General features: G+C 51.6%; 1 pseudogene; it reads left to right on the plus strand.

Moving 5' to 3' along the window:
- Positions 1 to 22,727: 22,727 nt before the first annotated feature.
- On the plus strand, positions 22,728 to 23,671 carry LOC128846801 (olfactory receptor 6M1-like; annotated as a pseudogene).
- Positions 23,672 to 24,872: the final 1,201 nt, after the last annotated feature.

The raw sequence follows: 24,872 nt of genomic DNA on the forward strand, positions 1-24,872 counted from the left end.
ATGGAATTAAGGCACACAACTCCTCATTGTGACAAAGTTCCTCCTCTATCTTGGACACGTGTAGCTTGTATCAGTGCCCGCACTACGTCATCCATTGTGGTGAAAAAAAATAAACCCTCTCCCTTTTTTTTTGTTTTTTTGTTTTTTTTTAAATCACCCTCCTTCTTCTGCCGTGCTGTGCACCCCAAGATCCCACTTCTGCACCCAGTGTGACAAAGTTCCTCCTCTATCTTGGTGGGTCCTGCGCTTATTGGCGGATTTTCTTGCCTCAGAGATTCACCATGTGGGTTGGGGAACAGCCCAGAGACCTTCCCCTCTGGAAGAACCCACAGTCCAGGTCAATTGGGAGGTTTGGGGGGAACCTGGGCCCACCCTCTACTCCGGGTTCCAGCCCAGGGCCCTGTGGACTGCAGCTGTCTATAGTGCCTCCTGTAATAGCTGCATGACAGCTACAACTCCCTGGGCTACTTCCCCATGGCCTCCTCCAAACACCTTCCTTATTCTCACCACAGGACCTTCCTCCTGTTGTCTGATAATGCTTGTGCTCCTCAGTCCTCCAGCAGCACACCCTCTTACTCTCAGCTCCTTGTGCCTCTTGCTCTCAGCTCCTCACACTCCCATCACAAACTGAAATGAGCTCCTTTTTAAAACCCAGGTGCCCTGATTAGCCTGCCTTAATTGATTCTAGAAACTTCTTCTTAATTGGCTGCAGGTGTCCTAATTAGCCTGCCTGCCTTAACTGGTTCTAGCAGGTTCCTGATTACTCTAGTGCAGCCCCTGCTCTGGTCACTCAGGGAACAGAAAACTACTCATCCAGTGACCAGTATATTTGCCCTCTACCAGACTCCTGTACCCCACTGGTCTGGGTCTGTCACATATCCCTCCCCCTGCTCAACGCCAAGGGGTTGGGCAGCTTGGGACGCCAGACAGTGCACACGTGACAAGCCATTGGCGTTGCCATGATGGCTTCCTGCTCTGTGTTGCACACGGAACTGGAAAGGTTGGAGCGATAAGAACCATCTGGTCACCCTTGTGTTCTTCTCCTTGTTCCGCTGCATCCATTGAAGAGGGGCATGGTCGGTCATGAGGACAAATCTGCGCACGAGCAGGTAGTAGAGCAATGTTTCCATGGCACATTTTACAGCGAGGCATTCTCTCTCCACCACTGCATATTTTTGTTCCCTTGGAAGGAGTTTCCGACTGAGGTATAGAATTGGGTGTTCCTCCTCCCCAACCATCTGTGATAGAATGGCCCCCAACCCTACTTCCGATGCATCCATCTGCAGGATAAACTCCTTGGTGAAATCAGGGGCTATCAGTACGGGGTTATTGCAGAGGGTAGTCCGTAGGTCTGTGAATGCTTCCTCTGCTGCGTCAGACCATCTCACCAGATCAGGTCCACGGGCTTTCACTAGGTCTGTCAGGGGGCTTGCCCTTGTGGCAAAGTGGAGGATAAATCGTCGGTAATACCCCACCACACCTAGGAACGCCCGGACTTTTTCCTTGTGACTTGGTCGGGGCCAATTTTGGATGGCCTCTAACTTGTTCACTTGGGGTTTTAGCAGACCTTTTCCCACAATGTAGCCAAGATATTTGGCCTCTGTAAACCCTACAGCGCACTTGGCAGGGTTTGCTGTAAGGCCAGCTCGCCTGAAGTTATCGAGGACTGCCTCCACCTTCTCCAGGTGGGTTTCCCAGTCCGGGGTATGAATGACCACATCGTCCAAGTAGGCAGCAGCATAACTGTTATGCGGGCATAATAGTTTGTCCATGAGGCACTGGAAGGTAGCTGGGGCCCCATGTAGTCCAAAAGGGAGGACAGTATATTGAAAAAGACCCTCTGGTGTAGAGAAAGCAGTCTTTTCCTTTGCGTCTTCTGCCAGGGGAATCTGCCAGTACCCCTTTGTCAAGTCTAGGGTAGTCAAGTAGCGGACATTACCCAGATGGTCCACTAGCTCATCTATGCGAGGTATGGGGTACGCGTCGAACTGGGATACTTCGTTTAGTCACCGGAAGTCGTTGCAAAATCTTGTGGTGCCATCAGGTTTGGGCACCAGCAGCCATCAGGTTTGGGCACCAGCACGATTGGGCTGGACCACTGACTTTGGGATTCTTTGATGATCCCCAACTCCAGCATTTATTTTACTTCTGCCTTTATTTCCTCCTTTTTGCCGCTGGAACCCGATAGGGCCTCATTGTTACTCTGGCCCCAGGGTTCGTGACGATGTGGTGATATGTCTTGGTTGTTCGATCAGGTTTTGTCGAGAACACATCTTGGTTCCGGAAGATCATCTCAGACACCTCATTCTTCTGGTCTGGTGTTAAATCGGGAGACACTCTCACCTGTTTGGAAGGCTTGTTTTCCTGGGTTAGGTCTTTTTGGACCATTGTGCATGCCTCTTGTGTATGCCAGGGTTTCAGAAGGTTAATGTGATAAATCTGTTCTTGTTTTCTGCGTCCTGGCTGCCGCACATTGTAGGTTACTTCCCCCACGGGTTCAACCACCTCATAGGGCCCCTGCCATTGGGCCAGAAGCTTGCTTTCTGTCATGGGTACCAACACCATAACCCCATCCCCTGGTTGGAACTGTCGCACTTTTGCCTGGCGATTGTAACGGGTTCGCTGGGCCTCCTGTGCCTTCTCCAAATGTACCCGTACAATAGGGGTAACCCGGGCTATCCGGTCTCGCATCTGCATTACATGCTCTATTATATTTCTCCCCTCATTGGGTTCCTCTTCCCAGATCTCTTTGGCAATATCTAGTATGCCACAGGGGTGATGCCCGTATAATAACTCGAAGGGGGAAAACCCAGTTGAGGCCTGTGGTACCTCCCGGATAGCGAACATAAGGTAGGGTAATAGGGTGTCCCAATCCTTCCCATCCCGACTTACCACCTTCCTTATCATAGCCTTGAGGGTTCGGTTAAACCTTTCTACCAACCCATCAGTCTGCGGATGGTAGACTGAAGTTCTCAGGGTATGTATATGGAGCAGCATACAGAGGTCCTTCATTAGCTTCGACATAAATGGGGTTCCTTGGTCGGTTAATATCTCCTTCGGTAGCCCCATTCGGGCAAAGATCCCCACCAGCTTTTTGGCTATAGTTTTAGAGGCCGTGTTCCGCAGGGGGACGGCTTCTGGGTAGCGAGTAGCATAGTCCAAAATAACAAGTATATATTGGTGGCCCCGAGCCGTCTTCTCCAGGGGTCCCACTAGGTCCATGGCTATTCGTTTGAAGGGGACCTCTATGATGGGAAGGGGTACTAAAGGTGCCCTCAAGTGGGGACGGGGATTGTGCAGCTGACACTCTGGGCAGGAGGCACAGTACCTCCGCACTTCTTCATGTACTCCAGGCCAGAAGAACCGTCGTAGGACTCATGCCAGGGTCTTCTCTACCCCCAAATGCCTCCCAAAAAGATGACTATGAGCAAGACTTAATACAGCGTTCTGGTGTATTTGAGGTACTAGGATCTGCTGTACCTTCTGCCCCTGTACTGGTGCAACCCCGTACAAGAGATCCTTCTTCATTATGAAGTAGGGTTCTGGTCCCTGGGTTTTTCCTTGCACGAGGACCCCATCTATTTCAGTCACCTCCTTCCTAATGTTGTCATACCTTGGGTCTTCTGCCTGGTCCCGACCAAAATATCCTCTTCCAGGGCTAATCTTCCCAAGATCTAGGGGCCCAGGCTCTGTTGCCTCTTCTGTTTCAGAAGCATTAGGGTGGGGGTCAGACTCAGGTGCTTCTCCCTCCTGCGTTGCCTCCTTTTCAGCTGCGCGGGACCGCCTACCTACAAGAGCGACCCTCTGGCTTTGGGTCAGTATTCGGGTTCCCAAGGCCTTAGCTGCCCTTCTTTCCTTTTTTGTCTTTCTGCCCTGTCTGAGAGTGGAGAACAAGTCTGGGGATATTTCAGAGAAGATTGGGGGTTGACAGTCTGCTGTGGGTGCCTCATCAATTTTAGGGTCCCCATCTTTCTCCAATCCCCCTACTGGGAATAAGTTTCCAAACCCTGGGAAGTCCCTCCCTATGAGCACCGGGTATGGGAGTTTAGGGACTACACCTGCTGCTACCTCAGTAGTGTTCCCTTGGATCTCGATTTTTACTGGAATGGTGGGGTAGTAACTAACTGTCCCATGGCCACATGTTATCCCTGTACGTTTAGCCTGCAGCAGCTGACTACGCTTCATGAGCTTCCCTGAGAGAAGCATGATAGCACTCCCCGAATCAACCAGTGCTGTGGTCCCTACCCCATTTAGTTTCACTGGTCTGGTATACATATGTGGGGTTAATGAGACCCCCACAAGGTGGATTAGGGAGCATGAATCTGCCCAGTTCCCCAGGTTATACTACCTAGGCTCCTCAGCATTGGGACACTGTGCAGCTATGTGTCCCCACTCCCCGCAGGCATAACAACTGTATGGAACCCTAGGTGTTCCCCAGTCTCTTCGTTTGGGCAGTCTAACATCACGATCCTCTTCTCCCTCCGACTCTTTGTGGCCTCTAATGGGCCTTCAGCCTCTCTCTTTTTCCACCTGGGCCCTCCTGGTGGCCCAGGCACCCAAACTTTAGGGCTTGGGGCTGCTAGTTTAACCCGGGGTGCCTCTTCCTTAACTGGTCGGGTCAGCTCCCTCGCTGTCCTTCGCCTCTCTACCAGGGCAACAACCTCATCATAAGTGGAGGGTTCGTTCTGGCTTATCCAGGCACGAAGGTCTGGTGGTAGTCCCCTCATGTATCGGTCGATGACCAGAACCGCTAGTATCTCTTCCGGACTCCGGGTCTCTGTTTGCAACCACTTTTGTGCGAGATGGATGTGGTCATACAATTGGGACCGTGGGGTTTTGTCTTCCTGGTACCTCCAACCGTGACACCGCTGGGCCCGCACTGCTGTCGTTACCCCAGATCTGGCCAGGATCTCTGCTATCAGCTGGGGGTAGTCTGCCACAGCCTCTTCAGGCAGATCATGGTAGGCCTTCTGGGCCTCCCCACACAGGAATGGGGCAAGGATGCCAGACCACTGATCTCGAGGCCAGGTCTCCCATAGGGCTGTCCTCTCAAAGGCCAGAAGGTATGCCTCTACATCATCCTCCCGTGTCATTTTCTGCAGCCAATGGCTGGCCTGTATGAGCCGCGTCCCGTCATGGCTGTGATTCAGCTCTGTAAGGGACTTTACCTGGTTTACCAGTTCCCGCAACATAGCTCGGTCTTGAGCAGCCTGGTCCATCAGCAGGTGATTAATCTCTTGCTGCAGCCACACTGCCTCCTGTTGGGCGGCTGCATGGACACGGGTAGCCTCCTGCTGGGCCGCCATAGGTTGTATTAGTGTCCGCACTACATCATCCATTGTGGTGGGGAAAAAATAAATCCCTCTCCCTTTTTTGTTTTGTTTTTTGTTTTTTGTTTAAATCACCCTCCTTCTTCCGCCGCACTGTGCACCCCAAGATCCCACTTCTGACACCAGTGTGACTAAGTTCCTCCTCTATCTTGGTGGGTTCTGTGCTTATTGGCAGATTTTATTGCCTCAGAGATTCACAATGTGGGTTGGGGAACAGCCCAGAGACCTTCCCCTCTGGGAGAACCTACAGTCCAGGTCAATTGGGAGGTTTGGGGGGAACCCGGGCCCACCCTCTACTCCGGGTTCCAGCCCAGGGCCCTGTGGACTGCAGCTGTCTATAGTACCTCCTGTAACAGCTGCATGACAGCTACAACTCCCTAGGCTACTTCCCCATGGCCTCCTCCAAACACCTTCCTTATTCTCACCACAAGACCTTCCTCCTGGTGTCTGATAATGCTTGTGCTCCTCAGTCCTCCAGCAGCACACCCTCTTACTCTCATCTCCTTGTCCCTCTTGTTCGCAGCTCCTCACATTCCCACCACAAACTGAAGTGAGCTCTGTTTTAAAACCCAGGTGCCCTGATTAGCCTGCCTTAATTGATTCTAGAAGCTTCTTCTTAATTGGCTCCAGGTATCCTAATTAGCCTGCCTGCCTTAATTGGTTCTAGCAGGTTCCTGATTACTCTAGTGCAGCCCCTGCTCTGGTCACTCAGGGAACAGACAACTGTTCAGCCAGTGACCAGTGTGTTTGCCTTTGAACAGACTCCTGTACCTCACTGGCCCGGAGGGAGGTAGGTAGAGAGATGCTCCTCCTGCTTCTAGGCCCTGGGTTTTCCCTACAACTGCTGTCTGTTGCTGCTGCTCCAGCTACTCCCCTGGCTGGACTAACCCCCCCTCCCCTGCATCTCTGCCACCTGCTTGCTGGCTGGCTGGCTGCTAGACCCCCCTCCCTTTGGTTGTTGCTGCTCAGTCACAGCCCCTTGTGGGGGGGGGGCTACTGGCCCACTCCCCGGAGGAGGGGAGGGAGGGAGCCAGCCATTGCTCCTGCTGCTGAGGATACCACCACCATCGACCACCACCTGAGAGGAATCCTTCCTGCTGGCCACCAGACTGCCGCCTAAAGCTGCTGTGTTTGCTGCTGGGAGCTGCTGAAGCCCCGAGGAGGAGGAGAAGAGGAAAAGGACCATTTGCCAGTAGAGGAGCGCGTAAGAACATACCACCATGGAGGGGGTTCTCACGGACTGAGTAACTTTTGAACTGTGCTCTTGTGGTGGGGGTCTAGACTGTGTTTGTGGGACACAGCGGGTGTGGCGTGGAGCCTGCCCCCTGGTCTGTCTGTATCCCCCCGCGACCCTCACCACCACCATCGTCGTTGCCCCCTCCATCACCCCCACTGGCTACTTACCATCTACCTCAAGCTCCTGCCTCTGGGATTTCAGCTGCTCACCTAGGCTTGCTATGCCCTGTTGCCACCATTGGGCCTGGTACAGCAGCCAGCTTCCAAGGACTTTCTTTTTGTTGCAAGCGCACGTGAGTGCACGTACCCCACCCCTTTTGACTGACCCCCTCCCTCCTGCAACAAGCCCCCAGCTTTGCCCCTGCTGCCTACCCATTTGCCCCTTGCTGCCTTTTGCCCCTCACCCTTGCCCCAGCCCCTCGCTACCTCCAGTTTGTTTGCCTGCCCCCGCCCTTTCCCTCTGCAGCCTTTGTTTGACCCGCCCCAGCCTCCGAAGCTAGCCCTGTGGTTCCTCTGCCCCATTTCCCGCCTGGTTACTCCCTTCCCCCTGCGGTCCCCTTGCCCTGATTAGCCCCTCCCCTCGTGCGCCCATGTCCCCTCCTATGCGCTTGTTCCACTCCCCATTTTAGTTTAATTCTATCTCACTGCACCCGCCCCCCCAATGCTGTTATTTCCTCCCTTCCTTGGTGCAACAAGAGGAGCCGGAAACCTTCCCTGAGTCAGTGACTGACCCCTAGCCCTTGATAGCCCCCCCTCCACCCCCCTCTTTTTTGGCACCCTCCTCCCCTGCCTACAGCCTAGCGGGGAGGAGTGGTCGACCTGCTTCCCCTTTCCCTACCCCCCCTCCAGTGTTTGCTCTCCTCCCGTCCTCATTATGGCAGGGGATGAGGAGAGTGACACCCCTCATCAGACCCTGCTGCCCCTCCTCCACCCGCCCCACCATCATCCCCCCTAGCTTCTACCTCAACCGCCGCTGCCGAGCCACCTACTACCATCCCTGCTGGAGCGCCGGCAGCAGTGGGTAACGAGGTGACCTCCGCTGCTGGCACGTCCCTCGCCCCCTCTGTCTCTGGGGGAGTCCCCCCAGCCGTCAGGAAGGGCCAGGACACGAAGAAGGGTAAAGGCCCCACTAAAAAAACCAGGCCCTCCATGGCAGGGGGTGCCCCCACTGCCACGGCCCCGTGGCGTCCCTCCCTGCTGTTCCCTCCACCAGCTCTATGGGTGTTCCACTCCCAGCTCTCAGGGCATACGCCCAGGTGGCGGCGGCCCCCCCGCCTGCCGCTACGTCATCTCCCCCATCCACCGCCTCTGCTACCATCTATAGCGGCCGGGGCCCCTTCCCCACCTTAACCAGGAAGCATGGTGTCCGTTGCCTCCTGGTACCACCTCGCCCCACGTGGAGACCTACGTGCGGGCATTGGCGAGGGTGGTGGGACCTACAGCCATTGTGGTGGTCTCCAAGATGTACGGAAAGGTCATCTTCTTCCTAGCATCGGAGGCCACCGCCCAGGATGCAGTGGAGAAGGGCCTGGCGGTGGAGGGCGTGTATGTCCCCCTGGAGCCGCTAGAAGACCTGGGTGACCGACTGGTCCTGACTTCTGTCCCTCCCTTCCTTCCAAATGCCGCCCTGTTACCCGCCCTCTCTACCCTGGGGAGGCCGATCTCTGTGGTCAGCCCTCTCCCATTGGGCTGCAAAGACCCCGCCCTCCGTCACGTCCTCTCGTTCCGCCGGCAGGTACAGTTACAACTGCCGCCAGCAGCACGTGACGGTGAGGCGCTCGAGGGGTCCTTCTTGGTCCCCTACCAGGGGGCCTGCTACTGGGTACATTATTCAACGGGGGAGGCCCGGTGCTATCTCTGCCGGGCGATGGGACAAGTCCGGAGGGACTGCCCTTTGGCCTGGCACAGAGGGATATCCGGGACCCCCGAGCCCCGGCAGGGCGCCGGCCCCATCATCACCGGCGCCCCTAGCTGCCTGGCACCAGAAGCTGCCCCTCCTCCTTTCCGGCCCACCAATGCTCCCGCTCGGGCCCAAGGGGTATCTCCCCCAGTGCGCCTAGACGAGCGAGAGGGCCCCGCCTCTGCCGCCTGCGATCTGGCAGGGCCTGTGGAGCAGGGTGAGGTAGGGATATTGCCGGGCATAGAAGAGGGCATGCCCCAGAGAGAATCCTCCCTCCTACATGCTGCCCCACCATTGCCTTCCCGAGTCCCTAAGCCTTCGCTCTTGCTCCCTGACCCAACTCCTGTTAGCCAGCCCCCGGATGATGCCATGGAGGGCTGGTCCTTAGTACAGGGGAAGCGGGGCAAGCGGAAGGCTCGAGCTCCGCTCCTTCTATCTGATGCGGTAGCCCCCTGGAAGACCAGGAAGGGGGGAACCAATGCTGAGCCTTCCGCTTTGCCCCCGGGTGGGTTTTGTCAACCATTGCCAGCTAGGGAAGATGTGGCAGTATTGGAGGAAATCACTACCCCTCCTCCGGTGTCCCTTCCTATGGAAACCCCTGATGGAGCCCCTCTCGCCCCCTTACAATCTGAAGCCCCTGCACGCACCAAGGCAAGCGTCGCTTCGGGTGCAGGAGGGGAGAGCCCTGGGGTGGTGGAAGGTGATCTCCCTTCCATTTATGAGGAGATCAAAGCCCTGGGTCTGACCCCGGTTACCCAGGGGGAGGACGACCCTCTGCCAGCAGGCCTCGATCTGAGCGACCTCGCCTCGGCCCCCCTTTCCCCGTATTCCGTCCCCTTACCCACTGCTTCCACTCCCGCCTCCGAGGAGCCCCTGGACTCTTCCACCATCCCAGCTGCAGATGGCACCCCGCTAGCGGCCGCTGAACCTCTTGAGGCGACGGCCAGTGCCACGCAACCAGGACCTGAGTCGCCAGGAGACTCCCTCATGGCTGAGGGACAGCCGACCTCCTTTCCGGGTGGGGGCCCCATCGTTGATTCTCCACCTACGGATGCCATGGCCTTACCATCTGCCTTGGAGCACGAGTCCGGCATCGCCGAGGGCCCACCTCCCTCCCTGCAAATCCCTGAGCCCCTTTGTGGGGTGCCACCCCCCCCAGCCAGTGGCCTGGCTGCTGAGGCCCCCGATCCCACTATCGCCCCTTCCCCTGTCCCTATTCCTGACTCCGACCCTGCCCCTGTCACCGACCCTGTCCCTGTCCCCTCCACTTCCGATGATGCTATTGCCGCCCTTGGGGCTGTCTCCTTCCATATCCCAGAGGATGACCCCCAAGGAGCGGCCTTTGTTTTTCCCTGTCCCAACCCACCAGGGGCTGCTGTTGTCCCTCCGCCGCCCCCCATTGAGCCAGGGTCTGAGGCGGGCCACGTGGCGCCAGCCCATCAGACGCCACGTCGAGGGTCTTCCCCCTGCTTGCCCGTCTCGGTGGGCCACGGGGCTGTGACAGGGGCCCCGCTGGGGGATAGCCATAGATCAATAACCCCACCCCCCCATACGCTGAGAGAGGAGCTACGGGACTTCCTTGAGGATGTCCGTGGCTCCCGCAACAAGGTACAGCTTGCACTCCAGCGATGGGGGGATTTCCATCAGATCCTCCGGGCCGCGAGGGCCCTCATGCAGGAGGGTAAGAGGACCGGGAGGCAGGCCGTCGCGGCCTACCAACGGGTCCGCCTCTTCCGTGACTCCTTAATCGCTTATGGGGTAGGTCACGGATTGTTGCGCGGCCCGACGGAGGCCGTGGGTGTCTCTGCTAGCGAGGATCCCCCCCAGCCCTCCTCATGGCACCGATCATCTTCGCAACATTAAACACCCGGGGCTGCAGGGTGGGTCTCCGCAGGAGCCAGGTGCTCTCCTTCCTTAGGGAGGGGGGGTACTCTCTGGTTTTCCTGCAGGAGACCCATACGGATCCGGCCGCTGAAGCTAGCTGGCGGCTGGAGTTGGGGGACAGGGTCTATTTTAGCCACCTCACAGTTCGTACGGCTGGAGTGGCGACCCTGTTCTCCCCCGACCTATGGCCCGAGGTGCTGGGGGTCACTGAGGCTGTGCCGGGCTGCCTGCTGCACCTCCGGGTCTGCATGGAGGGGCTTGTAGTTAATCTCGTCAACATTTACGCCCCGACATTGGGCCCGGAGAGGTTGTGTTTTTATCAGCAGGTGTCCGCCTTCCTCGGCACCTTGGATCCTCGCGAGTGCCTGGTTGTGGGCGGGGACTTTAACGCCACCCTTGAGGAACGGGACCGCTCAGGGACCGAGCAGCACCAGGCCGCTGCAGACGTCCTCCGGGAGATCGTTGAACATCACTCCCTGGTGGACATCTGGCGCGACCACCACCCGGATGACGTTTCAACATTCACTTTTGTCCGGGTGGAGGTCCATCGGTCGTACCACTCCCGGTTGGACCGCATCTATATGTCGCGCTTCCATCTTTCCTGGGCCCACTCCTTCAGCGTCCGGCCGGCCCCTTTTTCAGATCACCATCTAGCCTCCGTGACAGCCTCTCTCTGCGCGGAGAGGCCGGGGCCGGCCTATTGGCACTTTAATAATAGTTTGTTGGAGGATGCGGGCTTTGTGGCATCCTTTCAGGAGTTCTGACTGGCCTGGTGAGGGCAGCGGCGTGCCTTTCCCTCGGCGCGGCGGTGGTGGGACCTGGGGAAGGTGCGCGCCCGGCTCTTCTGCCGTAACTACACCCGGGGCGCCAGCCGACGGAGAGATGCGGCGATAGGACAGTTGGAACGGGAGGTCTTAGAGCTGGAGAGGCGTCTGGCCACCAGCCCCGGTGATCCATCCCTCTGCGGAGTGTGCCGGGAGAAGCGGGAAGAGCTGCGGACCCTCGAGGACCATCGGGCCCGAGGTGTCTTTGTTCGATCCCGCATCTGCCTCCTTCTGGAGATGGATCGCGGTTCCCGCTTCTTCTACGCCCTGGAGAAAAAGAGGGGGGCCAAGAAGCACGTCACCTGCCTTCTAGCAGAGGACGGCACCCCCCTCACGGATCCGGCGGAAATGTGTGGGAGAGCCAGGGCCTTCTACGCAGGTCTTTTCTCCCCGGATCCGACCGATCCTAACGCTTGCAGAATGCTCTGGGATGAACTCCCGACGGTCAGCGCGGGCGACCGAGACCGGCTGGAGCTGCCTCTCACTCTGGCCGAGTTCTCGGAAGCCCTCCGTCGCATGCCCACCAATAAATCTCCGGGCATGGACGGGCTGACCCTAGAGTTCTACTGCGTGTTTTGGGACATCCTCGGCCCAGACCTTGTCACCGTCTGGGCCGAGTCCTTGCAGGGCGGGGTCCTCCCTCTTTCGTGCAGGCGAGCCGTGCTCACCTTATTGCCGAAGAAGGGGGACCTCCACGATTTACGGAATTGGCGTCCCATCTCGCTCCTCATCACGGACTATAAAATCGTAGTGAAGGCCATCTCGCTGCGGCTATGGTCCGTGCTGGCGGACGTGATCCACCCAGACCAGACCTACACCGTCCCGGGCCGCACCATCTTCGACAACTTGTATCTGGTCCGGGACCTCTTGGAACTCGGGTGTAGGGATGGTCTGTCATTCACCCTCCTATCCCTGGATCAGGAGAAGGCGTTCGACAGGGTGGACCACGGGTATCTCCTGGGCACTCTGCGAGCGTTTGGCTTTGGGCCCCAGTTTGTGGGTTTTCTCCAGGTGCTTGTACACCTCCACAGAGTGTTTGGTCAGGCTCAACTGGACCCTGACCGAACGGGTCAGCTTCGGGCAAGGAGTACGTCAAGGGTGCCCCCTCTCGGGCCAGCTGTATGCTCTGGCGATCGAGCCCTTCCTCTATCTCCTCCGTAGGAGGTTGACAGGGTTGGTGCTGCAGGAGCCGGAGCTGCGGCTGGTCCTGTCGGCGTACGCCGACGATGTGCTCCTCGTGGTCCAGGACCCGGGCGACTTGGTGCGGGTGGAGGCTTGCCAGACCATCTATTCGGCGGCCTCCTCCACCCTGGTCAATTGGGTCAAGAGCTCTGGCCTGGTGGTAGGGGACGGGTGGCAGGCGAGCTCCCTCCCACCCGCGCTTCAGGCCATCCGGTGGAGCGCAGGTCTGCTGCTCTATCTCGGTGTTTACCTTTCTGCCATGCATCCGTCTCCGCCGGAGAACTGGCTAGGTTTAGAGGGCAGAGTGTCGGAGCGGCTCAGGAAATGGACAGGACTGCTCTGGTGTCTCTTCCTTCAAGGGAGAGCACTGGTGCTCAATCAACTAGTCCTGTCCATGCTCTGGTACCGGCTCAACACCCTGGTCCCGGCCCTGGGCTTCCTGACCACCCTCCGGACGTTGATTCTGGAGTTCTTTTGGTCAGGACTGCACTGGGTCTCTGCGGGGGTTCTCCATCTACCCCTGGAAGAGGGAGGGCAGGGCCTGAAGTGTCTGCACACTCAGGTCCACGTCTTCCACCTCCAGGCCCTGCAGAGGTTCCTTTATGGTGCAGGTAGTCCGGCATGGAGCATATTGGCGCACGCCTTCCTGCGCCGCTTCCGAGGGCTCCGATATGACCGGCAGCTCCTTTGTCTCCATCCGAGAGGTCTTCCGCGAGGCATCTCCGAGCTGCCGGTCTTCTACCAGGACCTCCTCCAGACCTGGAAACTGTTTTCAGTGACCAGGTCCGTGGCGGCCACCGTGGGGGCAGATCTCCTCGCGGAGCCCCTGCTACACAACCCCCAGCTTCGTGTGCAGGTGGCAGAGTCCCCCATGGTGCGCCAGAGGTTGGTCCTGGCAGAAGTCACCAAAGTCGGAGACCTCCTGGACTATGACCGGGGAGACTGGCTGGATCCCCTGACGCTCGCTTAGCGCATGGGGCTCTCCAGACCTCGTACTCCCCAGTGCGTACTTCAGGAGGTGAAGGCCACTTTGCTGCCCGCTGCTCGGGACTATCTCGACCGGGTCCTGCGAGAGGGCATGCCCCGCCCACCCTCCACTCCGAGCCCTCCAGACTTTTTCATCGGGCCCCTGCCCCGTGGACCCAACCAGCCCCCTCCCCGTCCATTCGCCATGAGCCGGCTGCACCATCCGCACCAAGGAAACATCTATACACGCTCATGCTCCATGTTCTTCATATCCTCACCCTCGCGTCCCGCCCCGATATGAAGTGGCGGGACCTTCTGCCACCTCTGGAGGGTGAGGAGCCCCGGTGGGCCAGCCTTTATTCTGCTCTGATCCCGAAGCCCACCAGGGACATCAGTTGGCGGCTCCTTTACGGAGCCGTGAGCACGGGTGTGTACTTGGCGTGGTTTACCCCTATCCCAGACACCTGCCCCTTTTATGGCATGAGGGAGACCCTGGCGCATGTTTACCTGGAGTGCGTCAGGCTGCAGCCCCTATTCCGGCTCCTCACGGATATTTTGTTAAGATTTTGGTTGCACTTTTCTCCTCACCTTTTTATTTATGCACTCCCTATCCGTTGCCCCACAAAGTCGCAGGACCTCCTGGTCAACCTCCTTCTGGCCCTAGCGAAACTGGCCATCTATAAAACCAGAGTAAGGAGGTTGGCCGATGGAGTTTCCTGTGACTGTGGGGCGTATTTCAGGTCCTCCGTTCTTTCACGTATCCGAGCAGAGTTCCTCTGGGCGGCGTCCACTGGCTCCCTTGATGCCTTCGAGGAGCAGTGGGCGCTGTCTGGGGTTCTCTGCTCAGTGTCCCCGTCTGGTTCACTTCGTTTGACCCTTTGACCTCACTCCTGTCCCTGTTCTTTTATTAGTTGTCCCCCGTAATTTTTTGGTCTCCAGGTCCTGTGGACCCCCCCTTAGGCTGGGGGGGATCCTTTAGCAGTGGGCGGGCTTTGCCCGTCCACTTCCTGGATCCCAATAGGTCTGGTCACTCAGGGAACAGAAAACTACTCATCCAGTGACCAGTATATTTGCCCTCTACCAGACTCCTGTACCCCACTGGTCTGGGTCTGTCACATCATGTATAGCAGTTGGGTGCCTAAAACTTTTAGGCTTCCTTGAAAATGGGTCATCTTCATACATCTGAGTAACTATGAGAAAAGTTCATCATTAATATGTCTACACTGCATGTATGTGGCAAGATTCTTTTCTTAGTTACGCTGTTGCCATCTGGAAAACAGTTGAATACAGTGAAATTACTCTGGATTAACAGCTGCATAATGGAGAGGAGAATTTAACCCACTGAGATTCATAGATAGAATATCAGGGTTGGAAGGTGCATCAGGAGGTCATCTAGTCCAACCCCCCGCTCAAAGCAGGACCAATCCCCAGACAGATTTTTGCCCCAGATCCCTAAATGGCCCCCTCAAGGATTAAACTCACAACTCTGTGTTTAGGAGGCCAATGCTCAAACCATTGAGCTCTCCCTCCCAGAGGCAAAATAATTTAATACATATTATTGGTTCTGATTCTCCTCTCATTTGCCTTATCTTGGACCCATTGATTTCAATGTTGTTACTGCAGACTTACATCACTGGTCAGATGCTCTCTTGTTGTTATGTCTTTGGGAATAATCCAGAGCCTGCTGAATTCAGTGGAAAGACTATCATAGATGACAATGGGCTTTGGATCAGGCCCTTGAGTTAAGAAATGAACTGTTCAACATATGTTCTAGCAAAGAGTTCTAGTGGCACATTTAAGTCAATATTACAGAATAGTGTCAGAAAGTAAACCGTGCTATTGATAAATATTTAGCCTCAGATTTCCAGAAGAAAATGAGAGAGATATGTACCCAATCTTATTGAAATTCAATATGAGTTGAGCATGCAGTCAGATAGATAGATAGATAAATAGGTAGATTTGAAAATATGTAGTGTTTTTGTTAGACATACTGGTGACAGGAATCAATGGATCCCTCTTTATCTATCTATCTGTCTATCTATCTAGGTAAAAATCTAGGTTTCATGATATATTTTGCTAGTTAAATTCTTCCCAATCCGGATTAAAAAAAATCACTAAAAGAACCAGCTATGTTTTTTAAACACCCCTCCCCCCCCAGATTTCAACCACCTCTAATTTGCTCGTATGCCATATGGAATAAATTGGATTGTTGTGTTCTGTCACTTAAAACGGCAGAAAATTTGAGTACCTCACCTCCTGGAGGTCTTGATCCAAAGGCAAATGTCCCATTGATGTCAAAATCACCAGATCAGGGCTTTAAAGGGTAAATCTCAAGTCACTGAAGAGTGAGAGCTGGTGGCATTTGATAAGACTTCTTGTTTCTTTAGCTCAACCCATTTTCACTTACCTCTTCAATGAATAGTGTGTTCTGACTACCTTCAAAGGAACTGTCTGTTGACTTAGTAAGAGAATTGAAATGTTTTGTGGAGTCCCCCTGGACATGGTCCCTGGAACATCTTATTATTGAGACTACTGGAACAAATCATTAATGCACTGTTATTTTGGGAACACAAAACCACACAGAGATTTAGACCTTGATTTCAGTGAGGCTATTAAACGTTTGCCTAATTTTAAGTGAGGCCATACTTGAAGATTACTGAACAAATCCTATGGTTAAAGTCAGACACATGCATAAATACATTGCTGAATTGGGCCCTTAATAAACTTTTGCTCATCTCGTGGGAAGTTCTCTGGCCTGTGTTGTACAGGAGATCAGACTAGATGATCACAACAGTCCCTTCTGGCCTGGGAATCTATTCATCTATTCTTCCTCATCTACCTTGGTTGAATGTGCGGGAACTTTAATCCCTAATATTTTTTCCACACTATGAAATAAAATTTTAGAGCATGATTCTCATTTGCACTAAGGTCCCTTAATGCTAACACTTAGTTCTTACATAACATTTTTCATTGGTAGATCTCAATAAGCTTTACTGCTACTTTAAGACTGATATGGTATTGGAAGGGGGCCTCAAAGTGGGAGCGTGTTAACTACAGTTACATTTACAAGCACTTTAAGGTTTCTTAAACCTGCCGGAGTATTGGAAAAGGTGGCTCAGTGTAAATTAGTATCAGGCCCTAAGTGCCTAAGGATAAGAGTTTTATGAGTATGTCTACACTGCAAGTAAAAACCTGCAGCTGGCCCATGCCAGCTGACTCAGGCTAACAGGACTCGGGCTGTGGGGCTGTTTAATTGCAGTGTATACTTCTGAAATCAAGTTGGAGCCCAGACTCTAAGACCCTGCAAGGTGGGAGCACTCCAGAACTCGGGCTGCAGCCCAAGACAGAATATCTATACCACCATGAAACAGCCCCATAGCTGGAGCCCCACGAGCCCAAGTCAGCTGGCATGGGTCAGCCACGGGTGTTTCATTGCAGTGTAGACATAAAGTATGTGTGTTTTAACCTCTGTACTGTGTCTCATGGAACTCTTAACTGCATTTTCATATTGCACATGTGCAGTGTTGTGGGCCTTATTCTTTTCCATCTTGTGTGGTCATTTATACCAGTGCAAAGTGGGACTAACAACAGCACAGTCAGACTCTTAAGTTGGGCTGAATGCAGGTATTTAATGATTATCCAGACTGTACTTTTCTTTCATTTTGATCATTCTTTAGGTTAACAGATGTGTCCCTTTAAGGTGAAATCTTTGGTTTTGTCAATGGGGCAGTAATATAATCTAATTGTTAGGGCTCTGAATTGGTAGCTTGGATATCTAGTTCTAGTCCAGTGCTAACATTGCCTTTCTGTGTAACCTAGTGCAAGTTACTTCAGATCCTTTGGAAGACTACTCAAACGAGTCTTCAATGATAGGCATCTGCAAACAGGAACCAAGATCTTGGTTTACAAGGAAGTTGTCATCCCCACCCTTCTCTATGGGTGTGAGACCTGGGTAATCTACAGATGACATCTCAAGTGGCTGGAGTAGTTCCAGCAGTGCTGTCTCAGGAGGATTCTCAGGATCAGCTGGGGAGACTGATGCATTAACATCAGCGTTCCTGTGCAGCCAACATCACCAGTATAGAAGCACAGATCATGAAACACCAACTCCACTGGGCTGGACACTGTGTATGTATGCCTGACACTTGCCTCCCGAAGCAAGTACTCTGCTCTCAGTTAAGTCAGGGAAGAAGCAAGTACTTTTCTCTCAGTTAAGTCAGGGAAGGGCTCACGGAGGGCAGTGAAAGCGCTTCAAAGTCATACTGAAAGTACACCTTAAAAATGGAGGCATCAACCCAACAAACTGTGAGGACTTGGCGTGGAACAGAACACAGTGGTGCCACACCATATACCAAACCACAACTCACTTTGAGGAGAACAGATGTGCTCATGAGACAGAGAAGCAACAAAGGAGGAAAGAAGGGGCACAACACTCCAGCCAATAACTATGTCTCCTCCAAGATCACATCTGTCACTTCTGTTGTAAAATCTGTAGGACACAAATTGGGCTCCTCAGCCACTTAAAAACTCACCAATGATCCCCTTGGCAGACATCATCCTCACATTGAGGGATAGCCGAAGACTGCCATGCAAGTATGGGTGGGCCCATGGCACTGGTCCCCTCATATGGTGTGCTTGTGTAACACTGACAGATCCTGGTTGTCGATGGGCAGGATAGAACCTGGGACCTCTTAAATTTAGTGCATGAGCCTCTACTGCATGAGCTAAAAACCACAAGGCTCTTACCCAAGGCTGTAGCAGAGTTAGCAATCTGTATGTGATCCAGCTGCCACTAGACAGGGACAGAGCACTACACCCAGCAGGCATGGGTTACACTAGGGGCTCCAGATTCCATGAAAAATGGGTGAATGCTGGTACAATACCTGCACTTCACCATAGATAGCAAGGACAAAACATACCCCTCTTTTGGATGTTATTTAGATTTAAACCTAGGTCTTGTGGTGACTGGTGTCTTGCAAACACCTAGATAAACACAGAGAACCTGAACCTCGGCTGGTGTGGTTGGAGTCAGTATATTGGGAAGAGATCCAGTTTGGGGGATCAGGGTTTACCAATGCCACCTGGTCATATTTATTGTTTAGGCAGAGGAAGGGCAGTTGGGTTTGGCTGGGTCCTGTATTTTGGCTGAGCAAAGACTGAATACATATTGAGCAATGGATCCTTGTATCTCTGGAGAAAGCAAAGTACTTCCAGGTCTAATAACATAGAACACAAAAGCAAAGGCATTGCCATTACAGCAACTCCACCAAAGACATGAGAGATCCCACACCCATCCCTCCTACTTTCCATTAATCTCATATACTCTGCTGCCACTTAGTGGCTTTGTATTGTCTTTGAAAGGAGAAGCAAGATGAGTTGGGGGCAAGGAAAGATACCAAATTGCTGTCATCCCATAGAGACTCACTCTGTCCTCCATGGCAGCTACCATTTCCTGCAAGATGCATTAGAAACCTGGGGCCAGATCCTCAGCTGGTGGTAATCAGTTTAGATTAATTGAGTTCAATGGCTGTGCCGGTTTACACCAGTTGAAGATCTGCTGTCTGGTCTCCATTACATCACCAGGGCAACTGATGAGACATTTATGGCCATGTTCCATTAGATAGATAGATTCCATGTAATATGGAGATATACCTATCTTATAGAGCTGGAAGGGACCTTGAAAGGTCATCAAATCCAGTCCCCTGTCTTCACAGCAGGACCAAGTACCATCCCTAACAGATTTTTGCCCAAGGTCCCTAAATGACCCCCTCAAGGCTTGAACTCCCAACCCTGGGCTTAGCAGCTAATATTAAAACCACTGAGCTATCTAATAAGACATGAAAGAAAAGAGAACTGGGAACTATGGGGAAAATAGTCTTTAAAGTGTTGTTTGTTTAAATGACAGCAGTAGATGTGTCCTATGAAAAGAGTACTATAACTCATGTGAAAGATGTGGTATAATGAGATAAGATAGCCACCCAAGGAAAAGGATACGAAAGGAACAGCTAATGGGCACTAGGGGTAGAAGATGATGAGGTGTGGAGAAGGGGCAGTTATATTACGTAACAACCGTGGGCCAGATTTTGAAATCAATGGGAGTTAGTCACCTGGGGACACATTTTAAAGGTACTTAGAGACCTTGTGGAGCTTTCAAAAGTATCTAGACACCTAACTCCCATTGATTTCAATGGGCATTGGCTCCTGTGTGCTTTTGGAAATCACAATAGGCTCTTAAAACCCTTTACAAATCTGTCCCTGACTGCCTATCTGTTCAACTATGTGGAAAGATAGAGTGTGGAATTTTCAAAGCTATTTGGGACAGGGGGAGGTCGATTTCCTATTATTTCTACTCCATTTGTCAGGGTAGGAAGTTAGTAAAAATCCCATCAGGGAGCAGATTTAAAATAGTCCAATTGACTTTGAGCTCAACAAGGCAAACACATTAATAGATCCCTTTGAAATTATAATCCACAAAACTATAAAAGGCATTATTCAGTGGGTGACTGGGAAGTGAGAGGAGATTGGGAGACACTGAGAAATAGCCTGTGCCTTTCTGGTCTCAAACCAAAGATAAATAAATGGTATTAATGAGCTTCTCTCATTACTGTTGGGACAATGTCCTAAAAGACCCAACGGATATGAGAGTGCACAGCCACTCAAAAGATATGTATCTAGATAGATAGATAGATAGATGCTAACAGAAGGTTTCATGTCAGAAGGAATATCATACAAACTTTTACATCAGGTAACATTTTCATTCTTTTTGTTAGTGTAAGTTGATTGTTTTTCACCTGTTTTCAATCTGCACTCAAAAAGTCAAGCAAGAAAAAATTAGGAATGGATTTATTGTATATCCAATGACAATGATTCAATGACACATGGTTCACCGTCACACAAAGGTGATTTGTCAAGACAAGAGTTTGTGTTACTTTTAACAACAATTAACCTAGATGAGCATGCACAGTTGTAAATGTCTAGACACTCACAAACATTTGGGCTAGGACAACATTGATGCCTTGTAACAAACATTTGTGGGGTAGCTAGACTGATTGGTGATCACTTTACTTGAGTTAAAAGATCCTACTCTCATTATCAAGCATTCGTAAAACTACAATACCCACCTGGGGAAGTGAGGAAACAGATTGACAGAGCAAGACGGGTACCCAGAAATCACCTACTACAGGACAGGCCCAACAAGGACAATAACAGAACACCACTGGCCATCACATACAGCCCCCAGCTAAAACCTCTCCAGCGCATTATCCACGACCTACAACCTATCCTGGAAAATGATCCCTCACTCTCACAGACCTTGGGAGGCAGGCCAGTCCTTGCTTACAGACAACCCCCCAACCTGAAGCAAATACTCACCAGCAACTACACACCACACCACAGAAACACCAACCCAGGAACCTATCCCTGTAGCAAACCTCGTTGCCTACTCTGTCCCCATATCTACTCTGGCAACAGCATCAGAGGACCCAACCACATCAGCCACACCATCAGGGGCTCATTCACCTGCACATCCACTAATGTCATATATGCCATCATGTGCCAGCAATGCCCCTCTGCCATGTACATTGGCCAAACCGGACAGTCCCTCCGCAAAAGAATAAATGGACACAAATCGGACATCAGGAATGGTAACATACACAAGCCAGTAAGTGAACACTTCAATCTCCCTGGTCATTCTATCACAGATTTAAAAGTCACTGTCATTGAACAAAAAAACTTCAGAAACAGACTTCAAAGAGAAACAGCAGAACTAAAATTCATTTGCAAATTCAACACCATTAATCTGGGCTTGAATAGGGATTGGGAGTGGCTGGCTCACTACAGAAGCAGCTTTTCCTCTCCTGGAATTGACACCTCCTCATCTATTATTGGGAGTGGACTACATCCACCCTGATTGAATTGGCCTTGTCAACACTGGTTCGCCACTTGTGAAGTAACTCCCTGCTCTCCATGTGTCTGTATATAATGCCTGCATCTGTAGCTTTCACTCTATGCATCCGAAGAAGTGAGGTTTTTACTCACGAAAGCTTATGCCCAAATAAATCTGTTAGTCTTTAAGGTGCCACCAGACTCTTTGTTGTTTTTGTACTCTCATTAATGTTGACTTCTGATTTATACCAGTGCAATAATCAACCCCATTGACTTTCATTTACACCCGGGGGAGTTGATAATCAGGCCCATTGCATTTAATAGTCAGTCATACTTTACACTGATATAAGGGAGATAAGAAACAGGCACTAACGTCTTCAAGGCTAAGAGGAGGGCAGGTTGAAAATTTCCCACCAAAACTGGTTTTTGATGGAAAGTTGGATTTTCTATTAAACTTTTTTCTCTCCCACAAAAAATGACCAATTTCAACTTCTTTGTCCAAAAAACAAACCTGTGAAAGTGGAAAAGCTTTTGATTTTTCAGCCATTTGTGGTCCAAAACTGAAGAAATCTGATTTGGAAGTGCTACCATGGTGCTTCATGGGAGTTATATTGCTGTGTCTTGTGTGCCCATTCTGCTTCATGTATGGCATTCCTCAGCCAAGGCATCAGTAGCACTGCCAGGAATGCAACAGAAATTTATGCCTTTCACTGCTCAGAAAGGATAACCCAGCGCTTAATCATTGGATATATGTGTTCAATTCCTGGCTCTCCCAATATCAAAAATAGTTCTCAGCAATTCCCCGTCTGCCTTTCTGTAATTGATTTACATCTGTACAAAACATTACAACCCATCCTCCTATCTGGGGTAAGGTGACATATCCTGGTTTTGCCAGCTGAGAAGCTAACCTGATTGTTCTGATCTGATAGTGTTTTACAAAGGTGTAAATGATGACACAAGGTGTAAGACTGCTGATCTCTCTGGACCGCAGTTACTGATTTATGAAATTAAGGTGACAATATTTCCTTATTTCATGTTGGTGTTGTGAAGATAAAGGAATTAGTGTTTGTGAAGCACTCATTACACTGTTGTTTCATGTAAGTACCTAGGTAGACAGAACCACTAGATCATATTGGCATCACAAGCAGTAAAGCATTTCTGAGCTTTCCAATGTGTTCATACGATTATGGAAAAGTTGGAATGAAAAAGATTTAAGAGCAGGTGAGATAGTAGAAAAATTGTGGGGGCATCTTTTATGGATGGAGATTAAAAGTCCAGTTGGACAGCCGCTTCACAGGTGATTGGGGGTAGTATGTTGGGAAGAGAACTGAGTTGGGGCGGGGGATTACCTGATTACTAACTAGTGACGGTTGCTTTTAGTATAATTGGTAGAAATCTGTAATCTTGGAGCTAAAGGGCCAGGATTCTAATCCTACTCTCTGCAGTGTGTGTGTTATTGTGTCTGTTTTCCATAGTACATTATTTTTTTACAACACAACATTGTTTTTCTCTAGACAACAAATGGCTGGGCTAGAGAAGGTGAACCAAACCACTGTCACAGAATTTCTGCTGGTTGGATTTGAGACCCGTCCCGAGCTGCAGATAACCCTCTTTGTGATGTTCTTCATTATCTACCTGTCAACCGTTGCTGGGAACATTCTCCTCATTCTCACAGTTTGGACTGACCATCATCTCCACACTCCCATGTACTTCTTCCTCAGCAACTTGTCCTTCCTGGAGACCGGCTATGTTTCCAATGTCATCCCCAGACTGTTGGTGAGTTTTCTGACGCAGGACAAGACCATCTCTCTGCCAGGTTGTTGCCTCCAATTGTATGTTTTTACACTACTGAATGTTTCCTCCTGACTGGGATGTCCTACGACTGGTACTTGGCAATATGCAGACCATTACATTATGTAACTCTGATGAACCCCAGGACTTGCCTTCTGTTGGCAGTTGCTTCTTGGACATGTGGATTTGTCGCTCCTTCCTTCACAGTAATTACGACGTCTAAGCTGGCATTTTGCAGCCAGGGTGAAATTAACCACTTCTTTTGTGATTTAACAGCAGTGTTGAGACTTTCCTGTGAAGACACCAGCATCATTAAGGTAACATCCCTGATCTTAGCTTCCATCATTACCTTGGCCCCATTTGTCCTGACCATCACATCCTACGTCTATGTCATCCTAACCATCCTGGGAATCCCATCCACTGCTGGGAGGAAAAAGGCCTTTTCCACCTGTTCCTCTCACCTCATTGTTGTGTCAACTTTCTATGGGGCTCTGATCATCATGTATGTGGTGCCCTCAGGAAACCAGTCTCTGGATTTCAACAAGGTGTTCTCCCTGCTCTACACAGTGGTGACTCCCATGTTCAACCCCATTGTCTACAGTCTGAGGAACAAAGAGGTGAAAGATGCCTTGGGAAGGGTCATCCGTAAAATGTTGCTTTCTCCCAAGATGTAGCAAAGTTCCATGCCCGTATTTTCAAGTGAAATCACAAGGGAAGAAATTCAGCAGAGAAATTCTAATGTCAAACACTCCAACAATGTCCTAGGTTCTTGAATGCAAATGATTCTGCTTCATAAATGGTTTTATAACTCAAAGGTTATAAAAGTGTGCAAGTGTGTGAATGTGGGTGGATATGAAAGAAAAAGAGAGATGATGAGATATTTTGTTCATTATTTTTTTTCTTCTATGATATAGCTATCCGAAATTCACATCTAGGGTAACTTGGATGTTTCTACAGATGGAGGTTTATGATTTCAGAGACACAAAGGAATTACAACCTGGTTAACTGAGAATGCCTAGTACACACAGCCCCAGTAAAACTCCCTCCAGGAGAAATTTTCCAGGCTGCTGTGTTGGGTCCAAATCCACTGGACCTCTGTGCTTTACATTTCCTGAAATCTGAGCAGGCTGCAGAACTGTCTCTTCCAGGGGACCTCAAGCACATGTCCTGGGCATAGGTGGTCCGGCTGTTACCGCTTTACAGAAATGGGAATCCATATCCCAACTGCCCTAGACCCCCACCAGGAGCAAAAATAACCCCTTCAGCCTCCCCAGTAGCCTAAGTACATCCTCTTCCAGAACTCCCCATGGTATAGGCATCCTGGGTTTATGGTTTAACTCCGCTGGAAAGTGCCTTGATGGTCATATCTAATTATATAAGTTAGGACAGACAACAATGATACTTATTCTGCCTTGGCTGCTGTTGCGGAGTGTGGGGGAGTCAGGGCCCTGCACCCCTCTTCCTGAGATTCACTGCGACTCTCAACCAGCCAGTAAAGCAGAAGGTTTATTTAAGGACAGGAACACAGTCTCAAGCAGAGCGTGTAGGTCCGACCAGACCCCCTCAATTAGGTCCCTCTGGGAGGTTCAGGGAGCTTAGACCCCAGCTTGGAGTTCCCTGCGTTGCACCACCCAGCCCAAACTGAAACTAAACCCAAAACTCCTCCTGCTGCTCCTCTCTTTCCCCTCCCCCCAGCTCCTCCTCTCCTTTGTTCAGTCTCCCGGGCAGAAGGTGTTAATTCTCCCCACCCCCGTTCCTGGCTCAGGTTACAGCTCAGGTAGCTCCCTTCAAGGGAAGTCCCACATCCCCACTGCAACCCCCCTGCAACATTCCCAGGTCAATTCTGCCCTGCTCCCTGCTCCGTCACACCCGGTA

This window comes from Malaclemys terrapin, chromosome 12, assembly GCF_027887155.1.
Source record: "Malaclemys terrapin pileata isolate rMalTer1 chromosome 12, rMalTer1.hap1, whole genome shotgun sequence".
Lineage (NCBI taxonomy): Eukaryota > Metazoa > Chordata > Testudines > Emydidae > Malaclemys > Malaclemys terrapin.